Source organism: Athene cunicularia (assembly GCF_003259725.1).
Source record: "Athene cunicularia isolate RWA chromosome Z unlocalized genomic scaffold, athCun1 chrZ_part1, whole genome shotgun sequence".
Taxonomy (NCBI): Eukaryota; Metazoa; Chordata; class Aves; order Strigiformes; family Strigidae; genus Athene; species Athene cunicularia.
In genome coordinates this window covers 6330515-6342710 of record NW_020799142.1, presented here as the reverse complement: position 1 = coordinate 6342710, position 12196 = coordinate 6330515, and positions in this window count along the sequence as shown.

The window sequence follows — 12196 nt, the reverse complement described above, 5'->3', positions numbered from 1 at the left end:
TATAAAGGGGATTGTTTTGTTATGCAGGCTATTGACTGCTCATAATGGTTTTGTACCACTGTGTGGGGGCGGGCCGGTACCTGTTTGCCGTTTGGGCTTTTGTTAGGGGTCTCACCCCCTCTGTGGGTGAGCCTGGGGAAGAGATCCTCTTGGTTTTGGGGAGTTTCAGTTATCCTTGGAGCCTGCAGGGCAGTGTGATTGTGGCACAATGCTTTCTGAATGTCTGCCTGATTTCAGTTTTGGCCATGCAGCACTTCTCTAACAATAGCAGTGCCCGGAAACTGCCCCGAGGTCAGATAATAGTGAGTGGCAAGGGGTGTGGGAAAAGATGGGCAAAGGCCTGAGTCGGTGGGCACCTCCAATGATTTGGAATTTCACTCCCGAACAAATGAAGAGCCCTGATGGATTGCTTGGAAAGGGTGTGTTACCAATCTGGTAAAACCCAGGAGACACAACTCTCTGCAATGTGTTGGGGACTTGCCCATGCCTACTGTGTCCTTTTTAACATTACTCACTGCCCTCAAGGGGGAGAAAGGTCTGCAGGATCTGAGAGTGAATTTACTGGTACAGCAGCTGGGCCAGGGGGATAGGCAGAGCCAGTTTCAGTCGCCTCCACCAGCACAGCAGCTGAGCCAGAGAGAGAGCCAGTGCCGGTATCAATCGTCCCGATACACAAAACAAAATACACCAGAAAGTCAGCTCACAAAGTAGGGGATGGGGATGAGCCAGGCCCAGCACGGGAACAGGAGTAAGGGCCAGTGGTGATTGGAGAGATTGGAGAGATTTTGGCCGCCTGGGAGTCGAGCAGATTTGCACCTGGCTGCTCCGATGCTGGGACAATGGAGCCAGTGCTTTTGAAATGGAGGGGAGAGAGGCCAAGCAGCTGGGATCTTTGGCCAAGGATGCTGGCATTGACAGGGCAATAGGGAAACAGACTCAAACCCTCAGCCTTTGGAAGCGACTCCTGCACAGTGTAAGGGAGAGGCACCCCTACAAGGATGATATCCTATGTCAGCTAGGCAAATGGACCAGCATTGAGAAAGGCATCCAGAACCTCAGGGAACTGGCTGTGTTTGAGATGATCTATGGTGATCTGAATGATGAGCAGTCACCCATGGACCCAGATCAGGCCCCTTGCACACACCTGATGTGGCAAAAGTTCCTGAAGAGTGCCCCAGAAGCACACTCGAAAGCATTGGCAATAGTGTCCTGGTGGACAGACACCCACACTCTAACAGTGGATGGAGTGGTTGGCAAGCTCCGGCAATATGAGGGAAATCTCCCTTCATCTCAACATTCCTGGTTCTCAGCTGTGGAGGAACTGTCTCAGATGATCCAGAAAATGGAAGAGGACATGTCCTACATTCCACCTGCACGGGCTGATGTCTCAGCCATTAGAAGTAAACGTTTCCCCACCCAAGAGAAAGGCAGCAGAAGGCACACACCACGAGGCACCCTGTGGTTTGTCCTCCACGACCATGGAGAAAACATGAGGAGGTGGGATGGACAGCCCACTGCCACCCTAGCTGCACGAGTAGAGCAGCTTAAAGAATGACTCCATCACAAAAGGGGAGTCCTCCAAGAAGAGCGCAGCTCCAGTGTCCAGTCAGAAATCCCCCAGACAAAATAGAATGGTGAACGTTATGTCTGACCCTCTTGAGGGGACCAGTAAATCATTCTTACAAGAAGTGAGTGATGATGAGCAGGATTAGAGGGGCCCTGCCTCCAGCCAGGTGGAGAAAAGGGATAATCGGATTTACTGGACAGTGTGGATCCGATGGCCTCGCACGTCAGACCCACAAGAGTATAAGGCTTTGGAGGACACTGGCACACAGTGCATCCTGATGTCATCGAGCTGCAGTGGGGTTGAACCATCTGCACCTATGGAATGACAGGGGTATCCCAACAGCTGACCCTGCTGGAAGCTGAAGTGAGCCTGACTGGGAAGGACTGGCATAAGCACCCCATTGTGACTGGCCCAGATGCCCCGTGCATCCTGGGCATATACTATCTCAGGAGAGGGTACTTCAAAGACCCAAGAGGTTACCGGTGGGCTTTTGGTGTAGCTGCCCGGGAGGAGGTTGAACAGTTGTCCACCTTACCTGGCCTCTCAGAGGATCCCTCAGTGGTGGGGCGGCTTAAGGTTGAGGAGCAGCGAGTGCCGATTGCTACCAGGACGGTGCAGCGGCGGCAGTACCGCACCAACCAAGATTCCCTGGTCCCCATCCATCAGCTGATCCGTCAACTAGAAAGCCAGAAGGTGATCATCAAAACTCACTCACCCTTCAACAGTCCTATATGGCCAGTGAGGAAGCCAAATGGCGAGTGGAGGCTAACTGTGGGCTACCGTGGCCTGAATGAAGTTACGCCAGCAATGAGTGCTGCAGTGCCGGACATGCTGGAGCTCCAGTATGAACTGGAGTCGAAGGCAGCCAAGTGGTACGCCACGATTGACATTGCTAATGCATTCTTCTCCATTCCGATAGCGCCAGAGTGAAGGCCACAGTTTGGGTTCACTTGGAGAGGCATCCAGTACACCTGGAATCGACTGCCCCAGGGGTGGAACCACAGATCCACCGTTTGCCATGGACTGGTCCATACTGCACTGGAGAAAGGTGGGGCTCCAGAACACCTGCAGTACATTGATGACATCATTGTATGGGGGAATGTGGGAGCTATGGACACACACACTACCAGTGTGATCAAGCAGTGCCCATTTATTGAAGGTAAGCAAGCCCTTTTATAGGTTTCTCCTGTGCACACAAACGGTACATGGTGCAATCCTTATGATTGGACAGTTAGCTTTGTCCATGCGCTTCAAGCCTTCTCATGATTGGATAATAAGTGCCACACTGAAATGTCTTTCTCCACCCAACCCACATCCTGGAGTTGGTTGCTGAGTTCTTTGTTTTATGTCCTTGCCGAGGCGTGCACATGTGTAGGATTGCTCACATGTCCATTATCTCCCAACATATCCCTCTTTTTGTTTTTGAGCAATCCACATTCCTTGCGGACTTTTTTGCAACGATTGTTAATACAACAAACTAAGCATGGCAAAATAATAACAAACATAACAATTCCAACAATTCCAACAATTCCCCCTTGTAACAACTTCTTCAACTATCCTGTGAACATAGCTAACTTTCCTATGTAACTTGGGCCCCTACTGGTTTGGAAGGGATTTCAATAAACACATTCAGAATGTATGAGCATTAATCACTGTCAAAACTATCGCAAGGCTTAGGATTGTGAGCTTGACCTTCTTTCCAAGGCCTCACCCAGCGAGATGGAACCCACCGTAAGCCATGATCTGTAAGCAAACACATATAACCTCTGCCTGTTAATTGTACTTTAACAGGTCCTTCCCATTGCCCAGTATTTAAGTTTTTGAACATAACGGTTGCTGTGTGCCCATAGATTGTTCAGCATCACCCTTTATCGCTAAACTGTGAATCATCATTGGTGGTTCCTGATGTTCTCCTGTAAACCTCAAAAAATTCAAAACATATAAAACTTTGTTTAATCGTTCAGCTGGCATCATACCTGACATTACCCTTTTTGCTTTTGAAGCATTTGCTTCAGAGTTTGATGAGCTCATTTGATGATTGCTTGTCCAGTGGGAGAGTGTGGAATTCCTGTGCAGTGTTTGATGCCCCATAAGATACAGAAGCATTGGAAGCGCCCAGAAATATATGCTGGAACATTGTCTGTTTTGATCTTTCTTGGCACCCCAACTACAGCAAAAGAACTATATAAATGTTTTTCAACATGTTTAGCTCTCTCTCCAGCTTGAGCTGCAGCCCAAATAGCCATGGAGAAGGTATCAATGACAACAGGTACATGTTTTAACCTACCAAATTCTGCTATGTGAGTAACATCTATTTGCCATAATTACAGAGGGGATAGGCCCCATGGGTTAACTCCTGTTCCCAGGCCAAACCCTATTTTTTGACAGGATGGGCAAGAGGCAACAATGCCCTTTGCATCTGCAAGAGGAATTTTAAATTGTTTATGCAACATTTTTGCTAACTGATGCAAAAAATTGTGAGATTCTCTAGCTTGTGCAAACAGATTTGGAGAGGGCCCAGACCAGGCTGGAGCAACCAATTGATCAGCTAGTTCATTTCCATACCCCAATCCTTCTTTGGATTGGTGACTTCTGATGTGAGTAATAAAGTAGACAAGGCTTCTCTGATCAAGAGTGTGAACTAGTTGTTGCAACAGTTTCCCTTTTGTATCAGGCACAGACATTAGGGCTTGACAAGCTATTGACTGCGATAGTCACAACACTTCATTAGAGAAATGAGGGAATTGAGTACACCCTCAGTCAGTTTGCAAATGACACCCTGTTGGGTGGGAGTGTTGAACTCCTGATGGTAGGAAGATTCTACAGATGGATCTAGACCAGCTGGATCGATGGGCTAAGGCCAATTGTATGAAATTTAACAAGACCAAGTGCCTGGTCATGCACTTAGATCACGACAACCTCAGGCAAAAGTATGGGCTTGGGGAAGAGTGGGTGGAAAGCTGCCCAGCAGAGAAGGACGTGGGGGTGTTGATCGACAGCCAGCTGAATATGAGCCAGCAGTGTGTCCATGTAGCCAAGAATGCCAATGGTGTCCTGGTTTGTATCAGAAATGGTGTGGCTAGCAGGACTAGGAAGTGATCGTCCCCCTGTACTTGATACTGTTGAGGCCGCACCTTGAATACTGTGTTCAGTTTTGGGCCCCTCACTACAAGAAAGACATTGAGGTGCAGGAGTGTGTCCAAAGAAAGGCAATGAGGCTGATGAAGGGTCATCAAACACTGGAACAAGCTGCCCAAGGAAGTGGTTGAGTCACCATCCCCAGACGTGTATAAAAGATGTGTAGACATGGTGCTTAGGGACATAGATTAGTGGTGGACTTGGTAGTGGTAGGTTAATGGTTGGACTTAATGATATAAAGGATCTTTTCCAACCTGAATAAGTCAATGATTCTGTTCTAATATAAGCTATTGCTGAATATTTGAAGGAAGTAATGAAGATCCAAAACAAGCTACGTACTATATACAATTGTGTGTAGTGATGAAAAACTAGAAGGCTATATAAGAGATACTATCATGGAATCTATTAGTCACATTTGAGATTTTCTATAACTAGATCGATTGATCAACATGAACTCAGATGCTAGAAACATGCTATTATACTATTTTTCAAAGTGTAATGTTTTTCAAATGCATGTTCTCTTTTCAGCGATTAGTGTGGCATGAGTTCTGCAGTGACTTTTCATCATTGCATAGCTTTCTGTCTTGGGAGCAGAAATAGAGATTGGTAGGTTATATATTTAAATGTCTATTATAATATATCATAAACAAATTTAAAATTGTAATCGATGTTAACTATAGCTTTTGAGTGCTTAATTTGGCAGTTTTGACAGGTGGTATTTTTTTGGGTATTGTGATGTGTCATTTTGTAAACATGTGATAGTTGTTTCAGAAGCTCTGGATTCATTGCTTAGAGACATATCTAAATGAAATCAGAAGTAGGGGGATATAAGTTTGCTAGTAAGCTTTTAGGAATTACTTGAAAGCTAAGAAAAAGGCATAGGAATAATCAGACACTAATTATTCCCTCACCAGATTGTCATTTTAGTTTCCCTATCTTTTCCCCATCTCCTTATTTTGGCTTTTGTGGATATGTAGGTTCTGAACTTGTACATCCATTTCAGTTTGAATTTATCTTTGGAGGGTAAATCAGTTTGCCTTATCAGCTGAGAACGTACTATGTACTCAGCCATGTAGGGCTGCCCTGAGAATCCCTGCTAAGGATTTGTTTTCAGGGAGGATTTCTTTCAGAGAGGAACAGGAATTGGAGGCAAAGTTCTCCGTGATTCTAATGCATTGGTTAGATGATAATTAAGTATGCAGAAATTACTCTGATTTAATTGATAAACCTCCTTGCATGGACTGAAATAACAGCTGGATTTAAGAATTCTAAATTTACTTAGGCAAAACTAAACTTGAACCGTTTCTCACATGCAGGACAAAATGAGTATGTTTCTATAATAAAACGTTATTTTCTTAAATTTAAAAATTTTATTCTATAGCCTGATTGTGCTATACACCTGTGATGGTTTGACTGGCTAAATGCCAGGTATCCACCAAGTCGCTCTATCACTTCCCCCCCCTTTTTCCCCTTGTTTTCTCAATAGGGTAAAGAGGGGAAAGAAGATAAACTAACCCTTGTGGGTGAAACAAAAGCAGTTTTAATATAAGCAAGGCAAAGCAAAAGTCCGCGCGCGGAAGCAAAAGCAAACAGATTTAGTCTCTACTTCCCATGGACAGGCGATGTCGGGCCTTCTCAGGAAGCAGGGCTCCAATACACGTAGTGGTTGCTTTGGAGGACCAAGGGTGACCCCACCCCCTTCCTCCTTCCTCCCAGCTTTATACTGAGCAAACGTCATATGGTATGGAATATCCCTTTGGTCGGTTTGGGTCAGCTGTCCTGGCTGTGTCCCCTCCCAAGATCTTGCCCACCCCGTCCCACTGGGGGAAATATCAGAAAGAGCCTTGGTGCTATGTAAGCACTGCTCAGCAGTAGCCACAACACCAGGGTGCTATCAACACCCTGCCAGCTCCCGACATAAAACACAGCACCGTGAGGGCTGCTGTAGGGGAAAACCAATTCCAGTTCAGCCAGACCCAGTACAACACCTTTGTAAAACAGTTACCAAAAAAAAAAAACCAAAACCCAACACCAACCTTTTCTGGAAAAAACTATGTAAGCTTTTATAGTCTACACAGAAATACCCAAAAGTTCCAGGTGAAATGAGCCCTATGTGTCAATGACCAGTATAGGGAAATTCAGTGTTTGCTAATTCTGCCTCTAAGCTGAGCATCAGCTTTGTATAGTACATCATCAAGCCACCTACAACACCTAAATATCAAATGCTATACTGTGATTAAATGATAACATTTATTTAGCATATTGCTTTGATTCAGCAGAAGTAATTAATTTGTCTCCTGGCTTTGGCTAGGCTTTGGCTAAAGCTCCTCCTGTAAGGAAGGGAGAAGTGTCAGGTCTCCCATGTTCTTGTTTGATTGCATTATCAGGATTATATTCCATCTGTGGTTACTTGTTAGTAAGCTCTCTAAGGTCTGTGTCCATTTTGTGAGGGGTAGTTTAGTTAAAATGAGACTATAGAATCTGTAAATTCACTTAAGTGGGTGCACATGAACTGCACTATGTTTCAATAAACTGAAAATAAGCAAATGAGGGAGACCACCCCTCTGAATCCCTCTGTTCTCTGGACACCCTCTCTTCCCCCAGGAGACCATGGTACCATGGATGACATGGGATACTCTAATGTACAAAGTGAGTTGGAACACTGGTATCAATTTTTGTATTAAATGTTAGTAAAGCTTAATTGTTATTTTTATCTTTTTTGATATAAACTAATAGAGATAGAAGTTCTACTAGTTCCTTCCCACAACCCAGGGGATATTAATGCTCACCCCTGAGGTTCAATGCACCCTGCTTTGGAGCCCACAGGCTGAGAAAACTGAAGCGAGGCACAATCTGCACATCATCTGCAGAAGACCACTTTACAGTACAAATGACATCCCCACCAGCTCTGGCTCAGTGTTTTTAATAGTAATGATTTTCTTGGGTACATTTTTTGCATTTCCACATCTGAACCTTACTGGAACTCATATTCTCACCTTAGGTTTTCTTCTATATGGATTTATGCAATCTTGGAAAACTCTCAGATGAAAGATCTGGGATTTCTTAGAATCTGAACTTGATTGTTAGCAGAAATCATGTAATCACTTGTGGAACAGTTGCTTCTTCTTTGACTAGTGAAATATAAAGTCAATCTGGGATCTGGATGTAAAAACAGGATAGGACAACTGGAAAGGGTTTCTTATTGAGACAGTTTATTCCCAGATGTTTGGCACTCTACTGGCTGGGTATGTAGTGTGTCTGATGAGTGTAACGGGTGGCGGGGTCTCAGCCCATCGCCTGCAGCAGCGGGGTTTGGTCTCAGAGGTGCGGCTGGTATTTAGGTGTGCAGTGGCCCTGGCACGACCACAGCAGAGGCTGCTTCCAGCATGGACAACCATGGGAAACCATGTGTGCCAGAAGGGAGGCAGGGTAGCCCCAGTGTCTGCAGATCTGGGCCTGGCTGCAGGGGTGGAAAGGCACGAATCCCTGGCCCTTGTGTGCAGGGTGTGTGGTTGGTTGTGGGAGGCATGCTGTGGCTTGCTAAAGGAGTGGGTGCAGGAGAAGCTGCCTGCTGGAGGCCATGCAAGGCCTGGGTGCACTGTGATGGTAAAAGGGAGGGAGCACAAGGCTTGACAGCAGTAGCTGCCCCCCCCCCGGCTGCACGTGTGGGCTTCTTGTGGGTGCTTTTCCTTCAGAGCTGGCCCTGGTGAAAATGCAGTGGTTGATGTCCTCATGGCCTACTCTTTGCTTACACCTCTTGAGCAAGTGGGGATCATCTTTCTTCAAGTTGAGATTATAGTGGAAGATTTAGTTGAGATTATAGTGGAAGAGAAACTAAAACATGCAAAAGAAGAAGAGTTAGTTGCCAGCCTTTGGAGACAGGAAAAGACCAGGGCAGAAGAACTGAGTCTTGTAATGGGAAAAGACTGGTGTGGGAAACGGTGTTAAAGGCCTTACTGAAGTCAAGGTAAACAACATCCACATCCTTTTCCCCATCCAATAAGCAGGTCGCCCTGTCATAGAATGAGATCAGGTTTGTTAGGCAGGACCTGCCTTTCATAAACCCATGCTGACTGGGCCTGACCATCTGGTTGAATATAAAACTGTGATTTAACAAAGTTTGATAGGAAATGTAACAGCAGTTTAACAAGATTCAACTGCAGGAGTTTCCATAAGGCCAAATGCCTTGGGCCACAACAACCCCCAGCAGTGCTACAGGCTTGGGGAGGAGTGGCTGGAGAGCTGCCAGTCAGAGAGGGACCAGGGGGTGCTGATTGACAGCCAGCTGAACAGGAGCCAGCAGTGTGCCCAGGTGGCCAAGAAGGCCAATGGCATCCTGGCTTGTGTCAGCAATAGCGTGGCCAGCAGGGACAGGGAAGGGATCTGACCCCTGTACTCGGCACTGCTGAGGCCGCACCTCGATGGCTGTGTTCAGTTTTGGGCCCCTCACTCCAAAAAGAACATTGAATGACTCGAGCGTGTCCAGAGAAGGGCAATGAAGCTGGTGCAGGGTCTGGAGCACAGGTCGTACGGGGAGCGGCTGAGGGAACTGGAGGTGTTTAGTCTGGAGAAGAGGAGGCTGAGGGGAGACCTCATCGCCCTCTACAGCTCCCTGAAAGGAGGGTGCAGAGAGCTGGGGATGAGTCTCTTTAACGAAGTAACATGCAATAGGACAAGAGGGAATGGCCTCAAGTTGCACCAGGGGAGGTTTAGACTGGATATTAGGCAGCATTTCTTTCCAGAAGGGGTTGTTAGATGTTGGAATGGGCTGCCCAGGGAGGTGGTGGAGTCCTCATCCCTGGATGTTTTTAAGGGTTGGCTTGGCATAGCGCTGAGGGATATGGTGTGGTTGGGAACTGTCAGTGTTAGGTCACTGGTTGGACTGGATGATCTTGAAGGTCTTTTCCAACCTAGACGATTCTATGATCCATACACATACTACTGCTTCTCTCTTAGAAGTGAAGTGCATCACTCCATTCATGACCATAAGGAAGACACTTTTTAGGATGAGGGTGTTAAGACACCAGAACAGGTTGCCCAGAGAAGTTGATGTCACTTCCCTGGCAGCATTCAAGGACATGTTGGACAGGGCTTGAGCAACCTGGTCTAGTGAAATATGTCCCTGCCCATGGCTGGACTAGATGATCTTAAAGGTCCCTTCCAACCCAAACCACTGTATGGTTCTATGAAAGTTAGAGCTCAAACTTCTATTTCACAGCTGTTGCTAATTCAGAGTCTGTGCTGCTGGTATTCTTCCTTTCCAATTTACAATAGCTGTTAGCTAGGTCTTCCAGAAAAAGAAATGGAAAATTTCACTCTGAATGCTGAGGCATTTTTATTTATAATGAACTAATTTTAGGTACCATGTTTTCAGATATCTTGTAGTTACTTCTTTAGAAACTTTTATATTTATTTGCTTATTGTTTTTATCTTTTGTGTCATTTGTTGCTTTAGTTCACCTTTTAAGAATATATGCTATAACTTTGGAAACAATTTCAATAGTTATTGAGAAAGACTATTTGACATCAAAATGGCAGGTGAGATTCAGATTTTTTTAAAAAACATATTGATTTACAAAGCAATTACCAACTACTTATTACAAATACAGCTGCCAATTTTGAGGAAACTGTCAATATGCCACATAGTTCCTCTTAGCAGATGTATTAACACAGGGTGAAATTCACTGTACAGATGGGCAGCGCAAAACTTTTTCTTTACTGTTATGGAGGCTGGTTTCATACAGTGGCTCATTTTGTCTACAAGACACTCAATCTATGGAGTTTTTTTGTCAGTGCTTACAAATCCGGTGTGTTACAGGGACAATACAGAGTAACTGTTCTCAGTTTGATTTGTGGATAGGCATAAGAACTAACAAACTAAAACTTTGAATAAGATGAATGCAATGACTGATAGCAAGTCTTGCTATAAATGTCTAGTTTACTCAGAGGACCATTGTGTATACAATAGTTTTAAAAATATATGTTTTAAATCAAGTATGTCTTAGTAGTATTAATACATTTTACATTATAGTTATGGATAATTAAATCACATTCAATGGAGACAAACACTAGGCTTATCTGACTTGACTTAAAACAATTCCAGGAAAAGATAATACTACAAATGAAAATTCAGCATTGTTATTTTGACATTTTTTTACTGTTTTTTTTAAATATAACTTAAGAAATCTGCTAATAAAATACATGGTTATTTTACTTCAGTGTCACTTTGAATTGTTTATGCCTGTATTAAAAAAAATATAAATTTTTTAGAGAAAATGTGCGTAGTAATTTCCACGTTGTTTTGATCTGATTTGCCTCATTAATCAGCTTGGTCAGTCCCAAAGTTAGCAATTGTTTAGATGAAATTAATTTGATCAGCACGGAAGTGACTCTTTCATCTCTGAGCTGTTAGAGAGCAGTAGTAAATAACTGAATGAATAATAAGTATGATGGGTCTTTTTAGACTTCTGTTGGAAGTGTGGGAAAAGCAAAACAGAGAAAAATCTGCAAAACACATTTTCTTAACACATAGTGCCCAGAACAAACATAGGATGGGATGGAGAACCAGTGATTTGTGTTGCTGTGGCACCAAGGAGGAATGCGAAGCAAGGTGGAAGCCGCATGGTCCTGTTCTTTCACTTTTCTCAAGGAACTTTTGACATAACTATTCAGATTTATCTCCTCTTCTTCCTTTTCTCTCAAGGACTTATTTGCACAACTCTGTGGACCTTATCTCTCATTCCCACAAAACCAGCGCACACGTTGCACCAAGGAATGTGCTGTGTTGTTACTCAAGAAACAATGGCTTGACCACAGTCCCACCCACTCACACATAAATACTTAGATAAATACCATGCCAAGTTTCTACCTAACTCAGAGGGACGACAATCTGATACCAAACTGGAGGGACAGTTCGACAGGTTTGTGCTCTGACCTAAATCTATGGAATTTCTACTATTGGATTAATAAGGATCAGAGTTCTCATTACTCAAAAAGTATTTTTCTTACCAATAGGACATAAACATAATCAGAAATGGTTCTGATACGGGAATTTGCTTGCAAAGTCTCCCACCCCTGGGTGATATTATTCTCAAAATATCTAAGGTTGGGGGGCATCATCCTCCAGTTTAACATCTAATTTATCCTCTAAATCCTCACTATTCATTTTAACCTTGTTTAATCCCTATATTGATCTTAAACACTGTGTCTTCTGAGAATACCGAATGTTGACAATCCTGATACGTTGTTGATTTGCATAATGGCAGTGTTGTTATTTCTATAGCTAAAATGTAAATATGCATCTCTCTAAACTGATCACTACAGTCCTGATAATGGTTTGTGTCATGTGAATCCCTGTCAATTATAAACCGATTTCAAAGCACTAATGACACTGAAGTACATCTGATAGTAACTGTTCTTAACCTAAACCCAATTTGAAAACACAATGCAGAACAGTTCTATTCAGGTTTGTCACTTTTTTTTTTTTTTTTTT